This window comes from Aythya ferina (genome assembly GCF_964211825.1).
Source record: "Aythya ferina genome assembly, chromosome: 3".
Taxonomy (NCBI): Eukaryota; Metazoa; Chordata; class Aves; order Anseriformes; family Anatidae; genus Aythya; species Aythya ferina.
The window spans coordinates 73582967-73605029 of NC_140298.1; the positions used below are offsets into that span (position 1 = coordinate 73582967).

General features: G+C 38.3%; 1 long non-coding RNA gene across 1 annotated transcript; it reads right to left on the reverse strand.

The window, feature by feature from the left end:
- Window positions 1-1615: 1615 nt before the first annotated feature.
- On the reverse strand, window positions 1616-10499 carry LOC311435090. Its single transcript, XR_014691926.1, has 3 exons — window positions 10370-10499; window positions 7157-7242; window positions 1616-1976 (listed from the first exon to the last, which is right to left on the reverse strand). It is a non-coding gene; the product is annotated as an uncharacterized lncRNA (long non-coding RNA).
- Between the last annotated feature and the right edge of the window lie 11564 nt (window positions 10500-22063).

The window sequence follows — 22063 nt, forward strand, 5'->3', positions numbered from 1 at the left end:
GGATTTAACTGGCAAGTGTAGAGGCTTTATGAGCTTTCTGTCCTTCTCATAAGAGCAGTATGTGCAGTATATATGCTGGCTGCTCAGACACCCTCATTTACAGCCACATATACCCACAAACAAGCACCCATTTCCATTTTCATTAGTGACCTCAGGAGTTAACACAAAGCCAAAGAGAAAGACAACACTAATCCTGCTGCCTCGGCTACACAGGTCTCTGTAGCAGCACAGGGTGGGAAGCTAAAGGCAATTATTTGTCATTAAAAACTCAGAATGGCCATAGGAGCTGATGTATGGAAGAGAGATGGAAAGTGACTTGAATGTGTATTTCACATAGTATGTCTGCATTGCAATTAGAGTTGTTCATTGTCTGATAGGAACATTTTTTAATCTTGGCTTTTCACAGCAGAAAAAAAAAGTCTCCAAGTTCTAGATGTGTTTGTTCAGAATTAGTGTCAGCACAACCTGAAAGAGGCCCAAAGTCTATTAAATGTTCCCCTGAAATAATAAGAAAAAAAGGTTCAATAATACTGCACTCCTCTATAATGTCAACAAGGATGTCAGAAGTTTCATCTTCATTGGTTGTGTCAATTTTGAAAGGTACAGGCCACATTCAAACAAACAAGCAAAAAGCATCAGCAGCAATCACGTCTGGAAAAATGCAGTAGGGAAATAGAGTAAGACTCTTCACCCACCCATGAAAGGACAGAAAATTAGGACCAGATACCATTTGGCTGGCTCACACAGTTATTGTCACAGCAACTAACTGGCTGATTCCTGACATTTCTGTAACAATCTAGTCACTAGCCAGTGGAATCCTATAGCATGTTTCATACTGTATTTTTCATCATGAATGCCTCAGAAACATCTGTTTTAACACCCATGCTTTTCATGAGTGTCACTTTACAGTGCACAGCTAACGGATCTTCAGTCAGGTCTGAAGTCCACTTCAAAACTCTGTACAAATGCTTCTGTCTTCACTGTTTCTGTGTTCATCATGTGTGTCATGAAACAAAAAATGCAGCAAATGTATGTCATTGTGTGTTTTATACTAAATTAAAATACTGCCTAAATTTTTGGCCTTGCCTAGAATAAACTATACATGCCATAACTATATTGCCCTTAGCCTTCTGCTTGCCATCTAGCTTTCCTCTTTGCTGTCCAGGTATGTTACACCTTCTACTTGCTTAGATTGACATACTCAATTTGTACATATATATGTGTATACACATGTATTGTATATACACAATACATGTTGTGTGTGCATGTGCAATTTCAGACGTATCCGTTTCTCTATATATGGTATAGATAAATATGGAGAAATGTGTATTGCACCCAATGAGGAAATCAGCACATAGCAAGGTATTTATCTACTTTAACTTGCCTATAATTAATCCAAAGTGATTCATTTTATGGGAACCAGGCAACTTAAATTGTATATTATTCTGAGTTCTTTGATGTGTGTGTGAATTTCTCTGGTTCAAATATTTTAAAGGTTATGCTCATTTTATCATCCTTTTCATTTTATTTGATCTTTTCTTTAAGGTGTTTTATCCCCCCCCCAAAAAAAAAAAAAAATATATATATATATACACATATATACACACAAGAAAAATAAGGAGCAAAAACAATTATTTTAAAAAGTGTAAAGTAGTGAGGCTTAAGTAATACATCGTCATTTAAAGAAATGCTTATAAAAGTTTATCCAATTTAACCAGAACTACACATGTTCTGTATTCTATACAATGGGAAACTGCTTTTGGCATTCACACAGAGGTATATGAGCAAGCAGGTATTTTATTGTAGAGAAAGTAACTTCATTACACATAATCTTATGGAGTCAACATAAAAACTCTATAAATTCTGCTTTGCTCAAGCCAAACTGTTCACAAAGGAAACTCTTCCAGTGAAACTTTATTGAAGAGACTGTGGTCATGGCTCCTCACAGCACATATTTTCCTACTGACCTAAAATACCTGGTAATAGAAAGAATTATTAAAATAGTTAGATTTAATAGAATATGCCTGGAATACTGTTCCAACCTGCAGAGTTTAAAGTCATTTCAGGAATCTCTATAATGAAGGAAGATGGGACTATCCAAAAATTCACAAAGTTAGTTTGTTGTTGTTGTTGTTTTCTCTAGCTGTTACAAACATTCTTCTCTAGTTATTGATTGAAGTAGGGTAACCTTTTCTTAAAACTCCCTTTCCTTCCAAAAGGAATGTAAAACATTGCAGTTAATACAGCACCTTTCTGTATGGACATTCTCTTGAATATGCTAGGAGCGTTACTCAGTAAGAACCTTGTCCTTTATCTGACTAGTTCTAAACCATCACTTGATATTTGAAGCCAACTGCTGATGTACATGTGTACATCACAAGTCTGTATACTTCTGTCCTGATTTGGTTTTGTTCTGATAAAGAACAGCCCCTATCCTTAATTATACTAACTCTCAATTTCAGAGGAGAAGCCAAGTACCAGGATAAACATAACTTATGTTTTATTCATAGAAATTCCCATTTTGACAGCTGGGCAAGTAGGCACATTTCATTTTTAATGCATTTAGCAAAGATAAGCAACAAAGTAAATATATTTTGCAGGTCTGGCTTAAAAACGGCTAATTCAAGAGCCTGAAATGAAATAACTAAGTAAGGAATTTTAGATTCCTGGATGACAACCTGTAGTTACACTAAAGACAAACCTAGTTCTTGTTTCATAAGGAAATATATTGCCGTAAATTCATTAATCATTCCTGGAGGTGCCAAGCATTGTTCTTCTGAGATGCAGTCAGCATCCCTATGTCAGCTATCCTTTCTATATCTTGTATCTTTTAAAGTTCAGAAAACTAGTTCATGCAAGTGAAACTTAAGACCAAAACCCCTGTCCTTCAAAGATTCAGTAAGAATCACATGCTATTGGACAAGAGATCTTTTGCACTGGCAAATTCTACAGTCTGTAAACTTCTGTGTAAAATGTATTAGACTTTATTCAGTATTTCTCTTTCTAGAGTAAATTCTTGTTGCTGTATTTACCATTCTATGGCTAATTAATACCACAAATCCTTTATAATTAAGATTTGGTTTTAATCTAAATTGAAATAGAATGTGTTTAATTTATCTTGAGAGATTACACTATGCAGTTTATGTTTTGACAATAGTAACAGAGGAACTAAACCTCTACTCTGACAACTGGTCAAACAGCATCCTATAGTTTGTTTATACAGGTTTTTTTTAGCAGATTTAATGGCGCACTATAGAACTTGATTAATTTAAATCACTGCAAAAAGTTCAAATATATCTACATTGTTAGTTAAAACAAAAGTGGCCTGTCCAGCTTATCATATGTCCATAAAATGCAATCAGTGTACAAGCAATACATGGACTGGTCTTGAACAGAAGTGTTTTTTGGTGTGTGTGTGGTTTTTTTGTTTGTTTGTTTGTTTGTTTGTTTTTAAATTTATCTTGAGCTTTATCTTAAAAAAAAAAAAAAAAAAAAAAAAAAAAAAGATAATTGAAACCCCTTCCCTGTAAAGGTATAAATGTTATATGGACTAAAGATCAGCTTCCATTTTTGTGAATACAATTTGTATATCTCAGACTCTGCAGTCAGTAAATTATGTACTCTGTTTGCCAAGTACCTGCAATCATCATATCTTGGCACATCCTTCTCAGTTTCAATAGTCTTTAAGAACTAGTCCCAGGCCTCAACACCTTCTTACTGAAATTGTTGACAAATTTGCTCTGATTTCAGTAAGGTATCCGTGTTCTTACTTTTATTGCTGTATATGCAATAAAAGTAAGATTTATATATTCTATATTCTATAACTATTTTATAATATAAAATATATATTTTATATTCTATAACTGCTGAATTATAAAATGCACAGTATGGAAAATTATATTTTTATTCAATAAATTCATTCCATATTACTGTAAGCTGTCTTTATGCATTGTCATTTTTATTGCATACACCACTTTTTATAGGACTGCACTAATAAATTTGCTATGTGAGCGCAAGTCCTGGGAAACGCTTGACTCAGGAATAAGACAGAACTTGCACCAGAACTCAAAGTACATATGGCACACAACCTCAACATCCCAAAGCTTGTTATGCTAAAGAAATTACAAGGTTCCTTCCAGTAGTTCTTGTTAACAAGACTTTTCTTTGCATTGACAGGCAATTTTAAGCAGCAAATATATTTGTGGGAGCTTGTCTGTTAAAGGATGGGAAAAAAAGGGTTACGTTTGACAAATTCCTCATTTCAAATCATGCAAATAATTGGCTCCATGGGGTGCTTATTCTGGAGAGATTTTTCACAACCTGAAAGAGGGAATTGATAGACTGAAAATGTGAGGTAAAACAGGGAGAAGGACTGAGAAAGCAAGTCCTGTAGAAAACTGGAGAAATATTAGGTTTGCATATTTTGCAGTAATCACTATTGGAATTGCAGTCAAACTGAATAAAACATTCAAAGGTTTGTTTTTTTCTCATGACTTCTGTAACACGTGATGCTCCCTTAGGCAAAAATCTTCTCAGAGCTGCCATGCTGCAAACCTTTTCAGCTTACTGCTATCTCACTGAGGTGACTCTAAAAGGGGTAAATCAAGCTGGCTGCACATTATTAAACAAATCCATGATTTCACAAGAAATGTGCTGGGCCATATTCACTTGCTGCTTTGTGTTGCTGGAATAACGTAAGGCAGCCAAATGAGCATCTGAATGTAGCAGAATTTGAGCTACTAATCTGAATTAAAGACTGATTTATTGGTGGTTTAATCCATGTTAGCTATTTTAGACAAGGTTCACTTGGATTAAGAATGTAGTGTTGTGCTTCAGCCATATCCTGAGAACTACATTTCTCATGGAGAAAGTCTCCGTCTTTTACTGAGTATCTAGAAGCAACTTTATCTCCAACAATTTCTACTGTAGAATACCAGGCTCTGTGCAAATAGAGTTTGGGATGAAAACTCTGAGAGGGGAGTTTGGGTGAAATCCTGTCCCCCTCAAAGGTGCAAAACTTTTCTTTTCTGCTATGTACTGAGAGGAAGCACAGAAGAAGTGGGAGTTGCAGGAAGGGAAGGAGAGTGTAAAATCCAGTCTTCCCAACAGATGCCACATAATCACTTTCTAAAATAAAGAGTCAGCAAAGAGCTAAGATTCCTGTGTTTGTGAAGAGTTTTGTGGGGAGAATAAAGTGCCTCAGCGTACCCCTGGCTATTCCAGAGAGGACACCACCTGTTAGGAGGAATCTCACCCTTTGCCCAGAGGCCATCTCCCCTTGAGAAGAGGCGAGCCAAGTTCCCCTACATTTTTGTGGACTGATGGGGAGAATGTTTTAATGTAGTTCAACATAAAAAAATTGCCCAACACTAAAAGTCCTCTGGGAAGAAGCTTCACCAGAAGAAAAATAGTCTAAGTGTCTTCTGAGGCCTACTGTGTCTACTACAGCTCAAAGCCTTAGGCCATAGGTCATCTAACCTGATTAACAATGTTAGCATCTTTTCACAGAAAAATGGCAAGGCAAGCTGAAGTTAAAAAAAAAAAAAAAAAAATCCTAACTGATCACAATATTTCTTTTGTTTGTTTATTTATTTGCTTCAATAGGTCTGTCCATATTAAAATGGTTTTGTTTGCACTAGGATTGTGAATATGTACTATTTCAAAAACATTACAATTTCTTCTTTTCTTCCCCCTAATGTGAACATGTCACAAACATGAAATGATCTTTTTCAGTCTTTATGATAAGCCACATTCCTTAGAGAAAATGCAGGAATACTATGACTGTGCAAGTAGTAAATGGTAATACTACCTCTTTAAGTTCTGATCAAGTTCTTGGGATAAGTGGTCAGGTATCATAATCTGATATCATAATCTGATCAGGTGTCATAATAACTGATATAATGATCAGCAAGAATCAATGATTTGTTTACCATCTTTATGAGAATACTTCCCAATGCCTTTTTTTTTTTTTTAATTAATTACAAATCATCAGCAGGCACTGCGTAGCTTAGCCACTGTTCCCTGCAGTTTTGGATGTATGTCTTTAAATTACAACTATATAGAGAGGTTCTACATGCATAAGATACTGTGGGAAGGGAGAATGAGGTGGGGTCTTATTTTAATCCTGAAAATACCAGGATAAAGATAGGACAAAGTCACCCTCTCAAACTCACTCATGTATTTTTTTATCTAGACTGTAGTAATATTTCTTAACAAAACAAACAAACAAATAAAATCAAAGGAGCTTGTACAATGGCCTTCACACTCAAGGATGTAAGGGATGTGACAATGATAATTCAAGGCTAGAAAAGAAAGGAATTAAACTGAGCTAGACTGAATCACGTGCCAGGACCAAGGACCAAATGACCTTGATGAATTGGATTAGACATCATAAGATGCCCATGATAAACAAGTTTGGCCCTTTTGACAACATTCCCATCCAGGAAAACTGCCAAACAATCCATGCACATCTCCTGTTTTACTTGCCCACTGTTTATTCTTGCAAGGACTTTTCCCATGACCATATGGATTCTTTAGGAGGGTGACATATTCCAGTGCCCAAGAGTCTCTCTTGCAAGAGACTCAAGACATATCTGGAATAAAACCAAAAGCCAGTACAAGTTGTCTTCCTAATACAGGTAAAGCCAAAGATGTATCTTGCTTACCTAAGATGCATCTGCAAAGACAAATACCGAATGATAGTAATAATTTATCACAGATGCAATGTAACAAAATAGGTAGATCAAGACTGCTGAACATCAGCAACCTGGGAATTAATATAAATATTCACACCTATCAGTGTCATTTATTTTCCCCTTCCCCAAAGAGAAAAGATTGAATAAAGAAAGTAAATATATTGAAAAGCTTAGCTTTAAAGTGAAGGAAAACTAAAGTATTGTTCTGTAATGGAACTCACTAATTCTTAAAGAACATTCCACTCTTCTTATGTAGAGGAATTTCAAAGCAAAACAAAATAAATCTTTTCTGATCACTTTTAGAAGTACAATATGTAGTATCTGCCATATTCACAGGAGTTGCATTCTTTTCTATTTTGTTTCCATTATTTTGCATTATTCCTCTAAAAATCAAATTTAGCAGCACTGATGGTTTAAATTTTGCATAAAAATAAAATTCAGCAAATGTCATGGCAACATACCAAACATTTAATGTCAGGTTCCCTTATGTTCAATGCTTTGCTAAAGCTTCCCATCCATCAATTAGACAATTTTGGAATGTTTTACTCTGTAATTAAAAAATAAATCTCTTGTGCTTGGTATAGTGTTACAGGAAGAATCACTTCTTATACACCAACCTCAATATGTATATTTGTATATATGCATTTGTGCATTTTTCAAATTTTCTAGTATCATGCACTATTGTCATAATTAAGCTGTTTCTTTCTATGAAGACTTTGCACTTAATGCATAGTTCTGCAAGCGGACCCACACAGAGGGCCAATCTCTTTCCCAGCAAGTCTACAAAAATCTCTCGAGACAGCCTGCAAAGACTAATCACAGGAGTGAAACCTTAAATAAGTGTGAGGAGGCCACACCAATTAAGCCAGGAAGCAGAGTGTTTAACATTACCCAGGGGCTCAGGAGTAAGAGTGGGATGACATGAAAAACAGAAGGAATAGGAATGCACTGGTGGAATGAACTGAGAAAGATGTCACTGCCACTACAAGCTATGAGAAAACAGCAAGAAGGAAAACACTCAGGCCCCAGGATGACCTTTAATTTGGAACTTAGTGCAGAGGCTTTGCCTACACAGAAACCTCTCACCAGCATGCAGGAGGCAGCCAGCCATAACGACAGATGCTGAAATCAGTATGGCTGTGATTTTGACCTGTCCTGCACTTTCAGTTTGCACAGCAGCACAGGTAAAACCATGCTCTCTGCGTATTGTCAGGGGTAGTGGAGAGCCATTCTCTCCCAAAAGGGTGGAGAAGAGGAATTTCCCCAGGGAAGAGCTTGGCCTGCTAGTCAGTGCCTCTCTGCCTGATCTGCTGCCCTGTCCACTGCTGCAGCACTGCTTTGCACTGTGTGTGTCTCTGTGCATCTCTGTACACACACTGTCTGTGAAAACATGCATTGGGACAGGCAAGTACGTGCAGCTAATATCTATGAGAGGTTATCTCCATTTACCAGCTCAGTGTTACTGCATGTGCAGTACCTATACACCGAGAGCTGGTATCCAGGGCAAACAAGTGCACTCCACTTTTGTTAGACTAGTTAACATAAGATGGTGATCATTATCTTCATTAAAACACTACCTCCTAGACATCATACTTTTAACTGTCATATTCTTCAGAATTTGTTAGCTGTTTTGGCAGTTTGAATAGGAATTCATTCACAGTTAAGTAGAAGCAAAAACCTACTGGCAATTCTGGTCAAGAAAACATATGGCCACAATAATTTGTTTCAATATCTAATTGTTTACTTTAAGCCTTTAAGACAAAAGTTTTCCATAAAGTCTGATAGCTCAAGATTGTGCAGTCTTGATGAAGCAATCTGCCATCCTACACATTCTTGAAATTACATGAAAATGAATAGTATCAACATAGACTAAAGCAAATATAATCTGTAAAGCACTTTTTTTTTTTTTTTTTACCAAATATATTTATGACTCATTAATGTTTACTGCCTTACACTGTACACTTCAAAGCACAGAGCTGGTCCTGGAAAGTTTTACAGCATGAGGTGTGAAATCTGAAATACCACAAGGACAAACAGATTGGCCTTGAGTTGTCTGAACAGTAGACTGTAAACACAAAGGACAGTCCACATGAAACTAAATAACAGCAAAAAAAGCTGTTACACATCTTGTTGCTTTTGTTTAAATGATTTTGCTGTGATTTGAATCTTCAATAATTTAGTATGCAGTCAGCCCTCATTTTATTTTATTTTTTTATTTTTAAAATTTTTTTTTGCAATTTCCATCCACGCCTTACTTGGGGTGTTCTGGTCTATGCATAAACACATGCCTTTTTTCTAAAATCATAAGGCAAGGGCAGATTAAGCAAGGGGCTTGGAAGCTGGCATTAACACAGTCCAGTGCTTTGCAGGTCTCTGTGAAAAAGCCTCTGGTGTTGTTCAGCTTTTCCTGTGTACATTAGGACTGTAAGTCATTGTATCAGTGGGGCGTGGATGATAGCAAAATCTCTTTGATGGATCAGAGATACTGAATGCCATAATTTGTAGAATCCAGCTCTGAACATGTTTGCCACAGGTATTATTCCGGGCTACTAAAACCATTTGTACGTAGTGGCATCTTCTGATTACAAACTCATTTTTTACGCCCTCCTTACTTTAAAACTGTATCACAGCTTCACTGGGTGTCTTAGCTGCTTGAGCTATAACATTTAGGTGAGGATCTATCTTCTTTAGCTTCAGCATTTTTCACTAATAACATTAATACCTCTTCCAGCCAGTGCAATGAAAACTGTCTAGATGTACAGCATACAAAGTATTCTTGTACAGAAACATCCTCCCAGTTCTCATCAGGCCAAAAGCTATTTCCTGTCCATTTGCTCACACTCCATATAAATGAATGGACACTGAATTGAAAGGAAAGACTTCATCTTAAAGGGCACTCTGTCATTAAAGTTGATTTTGCACATCTTTTTATTTTTCCTCCTCTCAATGCTCCATACTAGTTCTAAAATATAATTCCCCAAACATACACAATTTCAGGAATATGGAATAAACCAACTCTATGTCAGTAGAAGCGAGCAGAAAATGACAGATTTCAGAACTCTGCAGTATATAAAGCCAAGCAATGCTAGGAGAGAAGGGAGACTTCTCAGGGCACAGTCAAGGTTAGCTAATGATTTCTATGAAAAAGGAACACATTACTTTTCTCTCAGCTGCTAACACTGACCCACTGTTTTACAATATGGTGATATTAGGAAGTATTTGCTGGATCAAGTGAAAAAAAGATCCAAATCAGTAAATTATAATACTAGCAAAAGACGTTTAGATGTAGAGCTTAGGGATATGGTTTAGTGGGGACTGTAGCGTTAGGTCAGAGGTTGGACTTGATGATCTTGAGGTCTCTTCCAACCTAGAAATTCTGTGATTCTGTGATTCTGTATACTTTAATTATAAACAAATACTATCATCTAAAGTGGTAGGTTTGCAACACATGTGAACTGAAAACTAAATCACGCATAGCATTGCATGTGCTGCTCATACTGCTAACAAATAAGTGTCAATATATTCAAAATACTCTGCATTCATAATGTCGAGACTGAAAAAAAAAATAAATAAAGGCCAAGTCAATTTGTTATGAGAAGAGACTCTAGTTTCTGTATTAATCTCCTATTCTGATCCACACAGAGCATGTTATATGTTGTATAATCAATACTTACAGTAATGTTCTGCTTCTGTTATGTTTCTCACTTTTTAGGGCTGGTTGCTGAAATACAAGCAGCATACTGATTCCTTCTGCAACTGAAAGGTGTATGAAGTGGTACCCAAAGTGGAATTTCTCATCTTCTACTGTTAAAGTCAGATGCTTAAGGCTATTTATCACAATTAGAGCCAGATGCTCTCAATCACATACAAAATTCCTTTGATATCCATGAAGAGCAAATAAGAACCTTGTTTTCTTTTTATAAGGAATTTCAAAAGGGTTGCTTTCTAAGGCTGGCTTCTAGCTTTGTGAGAGGTTTCAAAAATATGAATACATTTTCCTTACCAGTGTCCATTAACATTTAACATTTGTTTCAGTTTTTTTTGGAAAGCGCAGATTAGTAAGGATAAATAAGCAAAACATTTCAACTTCTTTGTGCAGTCACAGGAAATACACTGATAAGGTAATATTTTGTGACACTGACATAGAAAGTATATTTTTGCATAAAGTCACTGATGTAGGACACTGCTATTTGAGCCATCATAATGAGAACTTTGTCCTACCTTTTACCTAATAAAAGCCTGGCCTAGCTTCAATGCTTAATGAAGGCAGGTTCATCTAAACTGTGAGCTTTATCCTGGTGTGGCTGGGGCTCCCAGCTGCTGGTTCCCCAATGGAGAAACAGAGCCTAGCACGGGGACCAAGCAAACACCTTGGGGCAAAAATGTCCGGAACGCCTGTAGCAAGACCAGGCAAGCTCCTCTGACTGAATCATGTCAAGCAAGGACACACAAATATACAGAAATCTCTATCAAATGGTGGTATGCTTAGAGATGGGCTCACATGCCTGTTTTTGAAGCATGATTTAAAAAACTCCTGACATAATTCCTCTGTAGGTACCAGCTGGAGCCACTCCTCATATTCACTTCCCACCACTCTACAATAATGTTGCACAACGATTTTAACTTCACATTATGTGTTTAATTAAGAGTATTTACCCTCAGTTAGGTTTGTGCTGGTCTGATACTTTTTTGGTGCTGTGGGTTCTGCAAGATTAATATAGTTATCTCCAAATATTGATTGCAACTATTGTCCATCCACACTGAAAATTAAAGCATTTTATTTTCTCTAATTGGTATGGTAGGACAATCATGTTTGTTCCTTCTTAATCTCTAACTCAGAGATTGAATAATTTGTGGGGGGAAAAAAGGTACATTTAAAATCAAATCCCACAGTTATCTCCAGAACACTTTGAAATAGACAGCTTTTATTAAACACTTGTAATGCAATAAGCTAAGTGATAGCAAACTCTACAGAATGGGAAAATATCAGGCAAATATCTATGTCTATCAGCTCAAAACGTATTCTTAAAGAAGAATTACAATCATGTCTTCAGTGAGATTTTGTAACTGCTGCTGATTCAATGACATAAGCTGGCTGTTTATAGATGAGTAGGAATTTACCAAGTCACCAAAATCTTTTACTGTTCTAAAATATTTAACAGAGACAGAAACAAAAAGTGTCTGAGAAAAAAATATATATATATATAAAAAAAAACTTTACAAAAGTTCCACTTCAGAGGGGTTGTATTTTTATTTGCTTGTTTTGAGCTTTCTACCTGATTTTCATTTAAAAATTTCACCCTGAGTTCCCCTGTTTTGTTTCTAGCTGTTCTGTGGGAAATTCCAATTCAACACAGCCTCCTGCCATTCCTGTTCACACGCTGCCCTGGCTGTTCTTCCACTGCATGAGGTCCCATTGCTACAGACTGATTTACAGAAGTCACAGTGTGACCTGCTGCAGGATCATTGTTTATTTTCCTCGAGGTTTCAAATAGATTTCTTCATTATTTGACAGGGGGAAATAACATAGCATACTGGACACAAGTTCCCAGCATAGCAGATGTATGCCAGCATTAGGTGCTGTCATTTCTGGGTAGTCATTACCTCAGAAAAAATCTCTTTCCCTCTCTTACAAGATTAAGAAATACTTTATGAAACAGTAGTTTGGAAGAGATAATATTCTTATGTTACTGCTGAGAAAGGAGGCATAAAACATTGCACCCACTCCTCTACAGCCCCACACCATTGTCAGTGGAAGGAACACATTACCACAAGCTTGCTTGAAAGCTGCTGTCTCCCATGAGACTTTTCCATGTGGATTGATTTCTATTTTTCTCGATAAATAAAAAATATTATATATACATATATATATATATAAAAAAAAAAAGAGAGAGAGAGAGAGAAATGTCTACAGTTTCCTGATTTGAGAAACAAAAATGACCATTTAAAGCATACTTCCTTTTTTTTGCTCAGTTGAGGAATGACTGGGAAATCCTGTGGTTTATACACCAAGTACCTAAAGAGAGAAGGGAATTCTCACAAGAAACTGCAATCAACTGAGCCCACTTTGCCAACTGGAGAGAAGAATATTTGCTTGCAATATCCAAGAAGTGGCATTTGCATGTCTCCAAGTAATACTTCACAGGAAAAAGCAATTTATCATGCAAGGTGATAGCCCATCACAGATCCAAGAAAGATAAAAGGTTGCCCATTACTTTCACTCACCTTTATGCTACTACTGTCACTTAGAAAAGGATCAGTAGGACAGCTGTCTTAAGTATCAAAGTGTGGGAAGTGGTTTCAGGCAGGGAATCCATTTTCACCAGGATACCTGTATTAGCACTGTTAATCTTCTGAAGAAGAGAGCTTCAGAGACACAGCCACCTCCAGCATTTCCTCCACTCTGTGTACTGGCTGTTGCAAATCCTATTTGCAAACCACAAATTCTTCCTCATTCAAAGCATGGAGAACTCAGCAAAACTCCCGTCTTTGGAGCCAAGCACCTAACTTGTTAATATTTCAAGAATAAGAACAACACACACAACTGGGTGAAAGAAATGGAATGCTGATGTGGACTTAACCCCCTGAGCCAACCAAGGCATTAACTATGTCTATACTGGAGTCCTGATATGTGCTGTAAGCAGAAGCTTATTTTGCACTTAGATATGTGTTATTTCAGTAGCATTCTCTTTTATAGTTGTTGTTTTTGTTTCGTTTTTTTTCTAACTTTTTCTAAGTCTAACAAATGTTGGTGACTACACATGGTGTGTGTATGGAAATGTATGGAAAGTTCCGGGGAGCTTGCAAATTTCCTGACATGAGTGTTTAATAACAGTTCATTTTACTTTACTTTATTTTGGGTAACTGAATTGCAGCCCAACATACTGTATTCAGAACATTTCAGAGGACTCTGGCCTTTTCCTGGGGAGGACATTGAAACAAGTCACACTTTAAGACCTTTTAAGACTTTCAAATAAGAATTTCTTGTATGCAAGTTCACCTTTCTTGTGGAATTGCCTATCAAAAAGCTTGCATATAACAATCTCTGTTCCAGAAGTACAATGTACATCGGTCCAGTGGTGTCAGCCCAGTGTCAAATGTGTCACCATAAATATTACTCAGTCCAGAGGAGTCCGCATCCAAATACACAGGTCATGGGGAACCAGTCTCAACTATCTAAATCAGGTGCCCATGAAAATGTAGCAATAAACCACATCGTCATGAATGTGCAAATGTGTGAATGTGTCTGTGGTACTTATATAGCTTATACGACCTTGTTTCATTTGTATAGACATGAGGGTCTTTATAATAGGTAATAATAACTCCCCAAAACAGTGTCAAGGTACTAGAGATGCAGTTCTGGAAATGTTTTGTGTTTGCAGCTTACTTGCCTCAGTCTCTAATGCATGTTAAGCTTTTTTTAAATCCTTTTGACTTCATCTCTCCATGCAGCTCTCACAGACTGCTTGTCGCTGGGTCTGAATCAATGCATTCAGCTCAGAGAACTTTCCTGTCAGGTTTTGACAAAGATGAGAGGGAAGCTATTTCATCCTGTAGTTTATGCAGATACTCTCAAATTTGCCAGGTATGTAGTCAGCAGTGGGCAAGGAAATGATCCCACGCTCTCTAAACTTGGAGGAAATGTGTCTCTATTCAATTTCCAAACACATCTGAGCTCTGCTGAATGTGTCTCAAGTGGACAAATAAGGACTGTTTTCTTGTTGCTTGGGTTTTTAAAAACAGTAAAAATGTTGCAGATGATGTGGCCATTATCAGACTCCAAATGGGAATAGGAACATTTTAATGTCCAATAACCCAATAGCCCTCCTGGCCTATAGGTTAAAATTATGATTTAAGAGGAGTTACACCCAAAATAAATTTGTGTCAATGTGTCTTGCAGATTAAAACCCAGCTTGCTATATGTAGTTTAAATAACATAAGCCAAGATTTCACTCCAGGATTTACACTGGGGAGCACCAATACAGTTCTGAAAAAATTCTGAGAAACCATCATCAAGGGATGGGAGCTACAGTGGTAAACAGACACTTGTGTTTCTGTATCACCTGCAAATGTGGAACTGCATAATACAGACCCAAATAGGGACCTTAACAGGTGAGGAAAGGAGCTGAGCCTGACCCTGCCACCATATTCCTGGTTATGACTGCTGCCAGTGTTTGAAAAGCTGCAAGGAGAGACTAAAGATGTTGTGATACTGCTGCAGACCCAGTCAGCCATCCGTTAGATGCAGAGACCTGTACCAGCAGCTCTCAGTTCATCCCAGCTGCAGCAAAGATACCGAACAGCCCTTTGTTCTGTCTGGGGGTATTTTGGCATATTTTGGATTGCAACTTCTAAAGCCCTCCATGTTCTCCTAAGTAGCACAGTATTATAGAAGCAGGATATCCTTGTGATGCACATAAAAAGTGAAGCCATAAAGAAAAACACTGCTAAAATGAGAGTGACAGGTATCCTGGAATGCAGTGGTCAGATGCCCTAGCTGAGTGACCACACACCCACGGTGATCAGAGAATTTCCCTCCACCAGCAGGCACATCCATGCTGACCACCAGAGCTGCAGCCTTATTCAGAGCCTGCAGTACCCCTATGTACAACTGCACTGATGGGGCATTTTTACTCCTGTGAGAGGGGCAAGTAGCCTGATTAAAATATTGAAAAGCAGTATAAAACTCATAGGAGCTTTTCTTACTCTGAAGCAGGCTTTTTGTTGCTGTGGCTTACAGCACTGAATTAGCAGAGAATACGAATAAAAGTTATGTAGGAATATATGCAGTATATTTTGGCCTTGGAAAAGGCAACAGAAAATCGTAAAAAATTCTATCCATAACTGAGAGGGTTTTGCTCTGTTTCTTGTGGAAACTATTTTGCAGCTGCTGACCATTTGTCTGAATTAACAACAGACCTTTATTTCTTCTTGGTCTGACAGATTGTGTATGCTGGACTGCTCCATAGGATTTTTCCTATGCATCGTGGCAGTGCATGTGCACGTTAAACTTTTTGAGGGGGAAGGGGAAAGCCAGTCAGATATCATTTGTTGAATACTATATTCAGGGAGTTTTGAAGATTTCCAGCGATACAGAACATTTGTAAAGCAGCTCCAACGACTGCCGATTTTACTTTGCATTTAACTACTCCATGTACGTCGCAAGGAAACAACTGGCAGCCTGTGGAGTGTCAGATTAAATGACTGGTATTTAAGCTTTAAAAATGGTCATTAGGCTTTCCCATTAGCCTTTTCTATTAGTTCAGCTGCAGCAGGCCTAACAGCATAGGGAATCCTGGGGTAGGCATGTTGCCATAGTACCATATTTAGCAACGTACTAATTAAATCTGCTGAAAGTAAGAGATTCTAATAATTGATACGGTACTGAGGGTGAGAGATGGAGCCAGCTTCCCAATATTATCAGTAACTGTGGCTCAAAAGAAGAGGACATTTTCATGTTTGTGTGGTGTACATAAAGAATTTGTTACATTACCATCCTGACTCATCCCCAGGATATATTAGTGGCAGGCTCCTTATCTGTACTGAACAAAACAAAAAAATGTATTCAGTATTGAATTTATGTGCTGAAGTAAAACAACCAGTCCATTTCACACATCTCACAATGGCACAGATACCACATTGCACAAATACTGGCACAATCTACCAAAGCTCTAGTATCTGTAAAATAGCTCAAACCGTTCCTCACAGTCTTTGCTAAGATCTACGTTGCAGTGGGTTTTGATTTGAGCAGACTCCCCATCTCCGTGGTTGTCCTACCCTTCCCATTCTTTCACACACGACTTCTGACAGTTGTTAGAAACCGTTGTTAGCAAACAAACTTGTACCCTTCGTGTTTTACTGTGCCTTTTTGAATAGCCATGATCCCAGCCTGTGTCCCAAACTGTTGTGTCCAGGAAAAAAAAAAAAAAAAGAAAAGAAAAAAAGAAAATGCAAGGCAGCAAAGATTTGTCCTTAGGCTTCTGGTCCTGATTGAGGACTAAGACATTAAACCACCACTCATGACAAGTTATTTTTGCTCACTTCTATTGACAGAGGATGACTTCTGCTTATGCTTGTTCAGAGGTGGCAAAATGCATCAACCTCTTCTCCAAATGATATAATTTTGTCTGGGTTAAAAAAAACAACAGCCTTTAGTAGTGCCCTACCTGGCCAGAAGATGAGGAACACAGACCAGGTTCACATCTACTTGCAGAGGACCTCGTAGCTACTGTCTCATTCCACCTCACCTTTACCGCCTTCATCTTTTTCTTTCTTTCATCTCCTGCTCACCTATGCTGGACGCTAGTATCTTTTTCTCATGATGATTCTTTCTGCTTTTCACATATATTGTACTCAATCAGAATAACAAAAGCCCTTCAAGTAGCTATTTGGTACATAATTGTCATGTGTGGTTTTTTTTGTTTGTTTGTTTGTTCATTTGTTTGTTTTTATTCCATAAAACTAAGTTATTCTGTAAAACATCTGAGGGTTCTTACTTATACGTGGTAGGGTATTGAAGTCAGACACTTGAAGCATGCATTATGCTCTGTCATCTGCCTTATCCTTTCTAGGAGGGGTGTTGCCCTCAGGGGTAGCTGAGCTGCTATTGGAGCAGATCTGGAGCTGCTGCAGTGCCTACAGACAGTTTGCTAATGCAAACTAGTTTCAAGGCTTGATTCATGAGCTATTCAGAGTACTCTGCTACGGGGAGCAACCTCCAACATGAATGCCAGGCATTTGGTCATATGAGATGAGACCCTCGTTTTGATCATCCCATTTAATCCACCGCTATGTGCAAACTAAAATTCTCAGTTAAATACTGTGGAAAAGATGTAACCCAGCCCCAGCCACAAGTGCAGTACACATTAGCAGAATAACACCTCTCTAAATGTTTTATGGTATTGCAGAGGCAGTACCAATAAAGACACAAGGAGAACATATACATTGCAATTCAAGGGACTGATGACATTTCAAACAAATACTTTGTCTTATGTAAAAGCATGCAAGAATGCTATGTCAGTGTGGAAGATTTAATTACTCAAACAATTAACTAGGAGGAGACGGGACACAGGGAGCCACATCCTGCCCATATGAGAGAGTGTCCTGGAGGCCACAAGAGAGGTGTGGTTGTGCTTCATGAACCGTTCTGCTATGGCAGCAAAATGTTTCAAAGCAGGAAATTCAGAGCCAGTCTCAGAGGTTTCAGCAGGCAACTGCAAAGCATGCTCCACATAGCCATTTCCCTCTGCTGCTTTGATGAAAACTGAGCAACCTGTGCCCCTGGCTGAAACATATTGCTGGCAGCAGCATATGCACTTGGTAACAGAAGCTGTACCATCCAAGTAGGGAGAAAGAGGTTTTCTCCAATCCAGAAAAAATCATTGCAGTGTTTTTTCCTTTCAACACTGGGATGAACACAGAATGCAGAATCTCTTCTAGATTTTTAGAGTGGTGGGAAGGATGAGAAGGAAAGAAAGAGATCTCTCCTGTAATAGTTAAAAGCCAAGTGTTAGGACACTCGCCCAGAATATGAGTTTACTTGTCAAGGCCCCCAGTGCATATAGCACTTAAATACTAGGCTAGAATCAGCCTATCAACTGATATAAGGAAATCAGGTGTCCCGTGAGAGCTGTTACATTGTGTGCACCCCATGATAAATGGGTCAAAAATCATCCTGGCCACATAACTTGGTGATCAAAACACAGAGGGAAGATGTGAGAGAACCAAGATTTTATGTATACATGTATATGTCTGTGTGTGTATAAAGATTCCAAAACAGGACTTTAAAAAAAAAAAAAAATGTAGCAGCATGGCCCTTTCAAGCTCCCTCCCTGATCATTTTGTCTCACTCCCCCAGGACAGACTTTGGCAAAGTAATTCTGAAAGCCTGACAGTATGTTCTGCAGGAACATGGCTAATTACTTGGACACGAGGCCAGCTTCCTCGTTTTTGTGGCTGAACAGGGAACACTTCTGGGTCCATGTGCATTTATCCTGCTGCACGTATTTCTGCAAGACAGGAAGCTGAGGTGGCTGAGCTCGTCACATTCCTGAGTACCCAAAATTTCTGAGCAGAATCACAACAGGCTTGCAAGGCCATCTCATGCTTTCAGACTGAAAGAGCAGTCAAAGCAAGCCAGCCTCTGTGCCACCAGTGACTCCAACAACCCATTAGTAAATGAAATAACAAAACCAAGACATGGCTTTAAGGCTGCAGACACTGCTTCAGAAGCCTGTGCCAGGGAACCAGATGTTGCAGGAAAAACATCTGGGTTTTTTGATTTGCCTTTAAGAATGAGTAGGAGGAGAATTCTGATGTGGTATGAAAAATAGCCTGCTGCTTAGTCTTGGATTAATGACAAAATTATCTCCTTTAAAATACTGTAAAATGTAAGAATTTTAACTCATATAGGATGGCTTAACAGTAAAAAAAATACATATATATATACATTGTACAGCAGCCAGAAGTATGGAAAACCCTGAAAAGCTTCCAGATATGACATACCTCAAACACAGAACGTGAAAGAGTTTCATGAGGATATATAAAGAAAATTTTCCTTTTTATCCACAAGCAAAGAACATGGGGAGGAATGAGGGGAGAGAGGGAAGAAAATGGGGACAATTCAATTGAAGCCATCCATTGCAGTTACCACTGCACTATACAGAAGCCAGCTTTAATGTGTACACTGGGTCTCCCTTTGATGCCAGTCCTGAAGGTGTAAATCAGGAGTAGGCCTGGCATTTTTGTTGCTCTAAGTTTTTTTGTTTTGTTTTTAAGATCTAAAATATGCCCTATTATATGCACACCAGGACAAAACAGAGACCTGTGAAGAAAAAGGCAACAAAAATTTCCTCTCCACACTTGTGCAAGGCTGGTGCTAATGACAGTATGTTTACTGGCAAGGGAGCAAACGCCAAACCAAAGGTGTCTGTGGCCATCCCACCACCCAGAGCTGAAAGCTGTTTGAGGGAAGTGTTTCCACCCCAGTGGCAGTTTGAATTCCCAGCCTGCCCAGATCAGGCACCAGGGATCTGATTTAGAAAAATTGTGATTTGAGTTAGTGGGAGATGAACTTTGAACATAAACAGCTTTGTACAGTATAAGGTACTGTCAAAAATCAACGCCTTAGGAGCTCCATTTGGACACACAAAAAAAAAAAAAAATCAATGGCTACTTTCAGTTTAATTTTTTTGTGCTTTAGAAAAAATAAACCCTCCAACTCCACAAGACTGTGCTGAGAAAAAAAAAAAAAAAAAAAAAAAAAAAAAAAAAAAAAAAAAAACAGCCTCACAGAGTAGTGAGGGAAGCCCAGATGGAAATTAGTAATTCTGTCTTTAAAGAAGGGTTACAAAGCATGCAGCCACACACAGAACAGTGAGGCGAAAACAAGCCACGGGCTGTCTGCTTGCACTGTGAGCACTGCCCATGCTGCGGCAGAAGTGCTGGAGGAGCCCTTCCAAAAAAAAAAGAAAAGACAGAGCGTTTCAGCCATTAATAATGACATTATAATGTTTGTGCATGGAGGAAGTGGCTCCAGTAACAAAGAAAGTCGCAGCGGCAGGACATCCCAACTTTTGAATGTCTGCATGGTCTCTTTTGTCATCCATATGTTCTGTGTGCTGAGTTCAAAGAACTACACAGAGTAGAAAATAGGAGCATCAAGTAACCTTTTCAACTGTGGGGGAAAAAAAGCTTCCTTCAAGAAATGAACTACAGCACATTTCGCCTTTCTAAACTGTTTTTACTTCTTCCACCTACTTGCTACATTTAATGTTCAGTAAAGCATGTCTTTCCCACCACGCTCAAAATGAAAACATCTTTTTAATAATAAGAATCACATTTCTTTAGCAATGAGTATCTACTGTATTCCTCTCATATTCTGGGAGCAGCTCTCCTTGCTGTTGCCAAATTCCTTTCTTCTCTACAAAACTGTTCCACAGAAATTTAAACAAAGATATTTTCTCACTTGATTGTGTTGTCCAGACTTCGGTTGTAGTATCTGCCCCAGGTATTGCCCTGTCTAGCCTTTGCCTGACAGGAACATGCTCCCCTTCATGATTTTGACAGATATTTTAGTATCTAAATACAGCATCTAAAAATGCAGACAAGAATTGAGGTAGATTTGATATATCCTACCGTGTTTGCACATACTTGCTACTTGCACTCACAACAATTACTTGTCATCTTCCAGCAAGAAGTGTGCAGTGCAACCACACATCAGAAGTTTGCTGCATTTTTCACCCCAGCAATAAGTACTTCCAGAAACCCTGCAATGTACTTCTCTTCATCTTAGGCATGTAAATACTTCTCAAAGTCTGGCTCCGAGTGCCTCTTCTAGTGGCATAGGATTGATGATAACCTTCCTTAACATTTTCACTGAGCACAGAAAACGGGATGATGCTAAAATTTGCTAGTAACACACAAAATCAAGGATGTCCTCAAAACAAGAGAGGATGAAGAGCTCAAACAGAAAATTGGATGACTTTGAGAACTGTAGTAATAAAACAGGATATGTGTAAAAGGCACTAAGTACAAGTCCATGGGTTTAAGAGCAAGTAATGGAAACATCTGCTGTAAATTGGGAGATTAACTTCAAAGAATGCTGAAAGAGTGGGAGACTCAGGGAATGCTCACTAAACACACATATCCCCAAGAACTGCCAGTGGTCCAGCTACGAACAAAATAAGTACAAATCCCATTATGTTTACATGTACCTTCAATCAGAGTTGTGTTACTGTATTGGTGGTCTACTGGTGTGCTCTGTGCAGCTCATGTCAGATTTGCCCAGGAACAGGACATAGTGGTGAGAAGTGGCTGCATGGGGAAGACTTCCAGGAGAGGCAGAGGGCCAGGCAGCCCCCATCTGCTGACATGGGCCCAGAAAGGCTCAGCTTGTTTAGTCCAGGGAAGGAAAGCTGAGAGGGATTGTGGCTGATCTCAATAACTGTAGCCAAGGGGAAAGAGAAATTATTAGAGGGTTTAAAATCAGTGTTGTCACAAAAGCAAATGGATAAGCAGTGTCCAGCAACAAATTTGAACAGAAAGTCAGGCTGTAACCACAAGCAGTCTGAGCTTTTCTAATAGCCTCCCAAAAAGGGCATCAGGTACAGAAGTCCTAACAGTTTTAAATGGAATTTTAAAAGTTTCTAGAAAGTATTTTCTAGGAAGTAGGGGGGTGATTTGTCATTGCTTGCAACTGCAGAGGATCACACTTACTAGGTGGAACTTTGCTGGAGTTTTTCTCATGAAATATTTCAGTTGCTGGAAAACAAGAGTCAGACAGACCTTTGACAACCAGACTTCTACCTGTGATCAATGTAACGCTATTAATTCCACTAAATCTGTGCCAGTTTTGACTGTCAAGCATC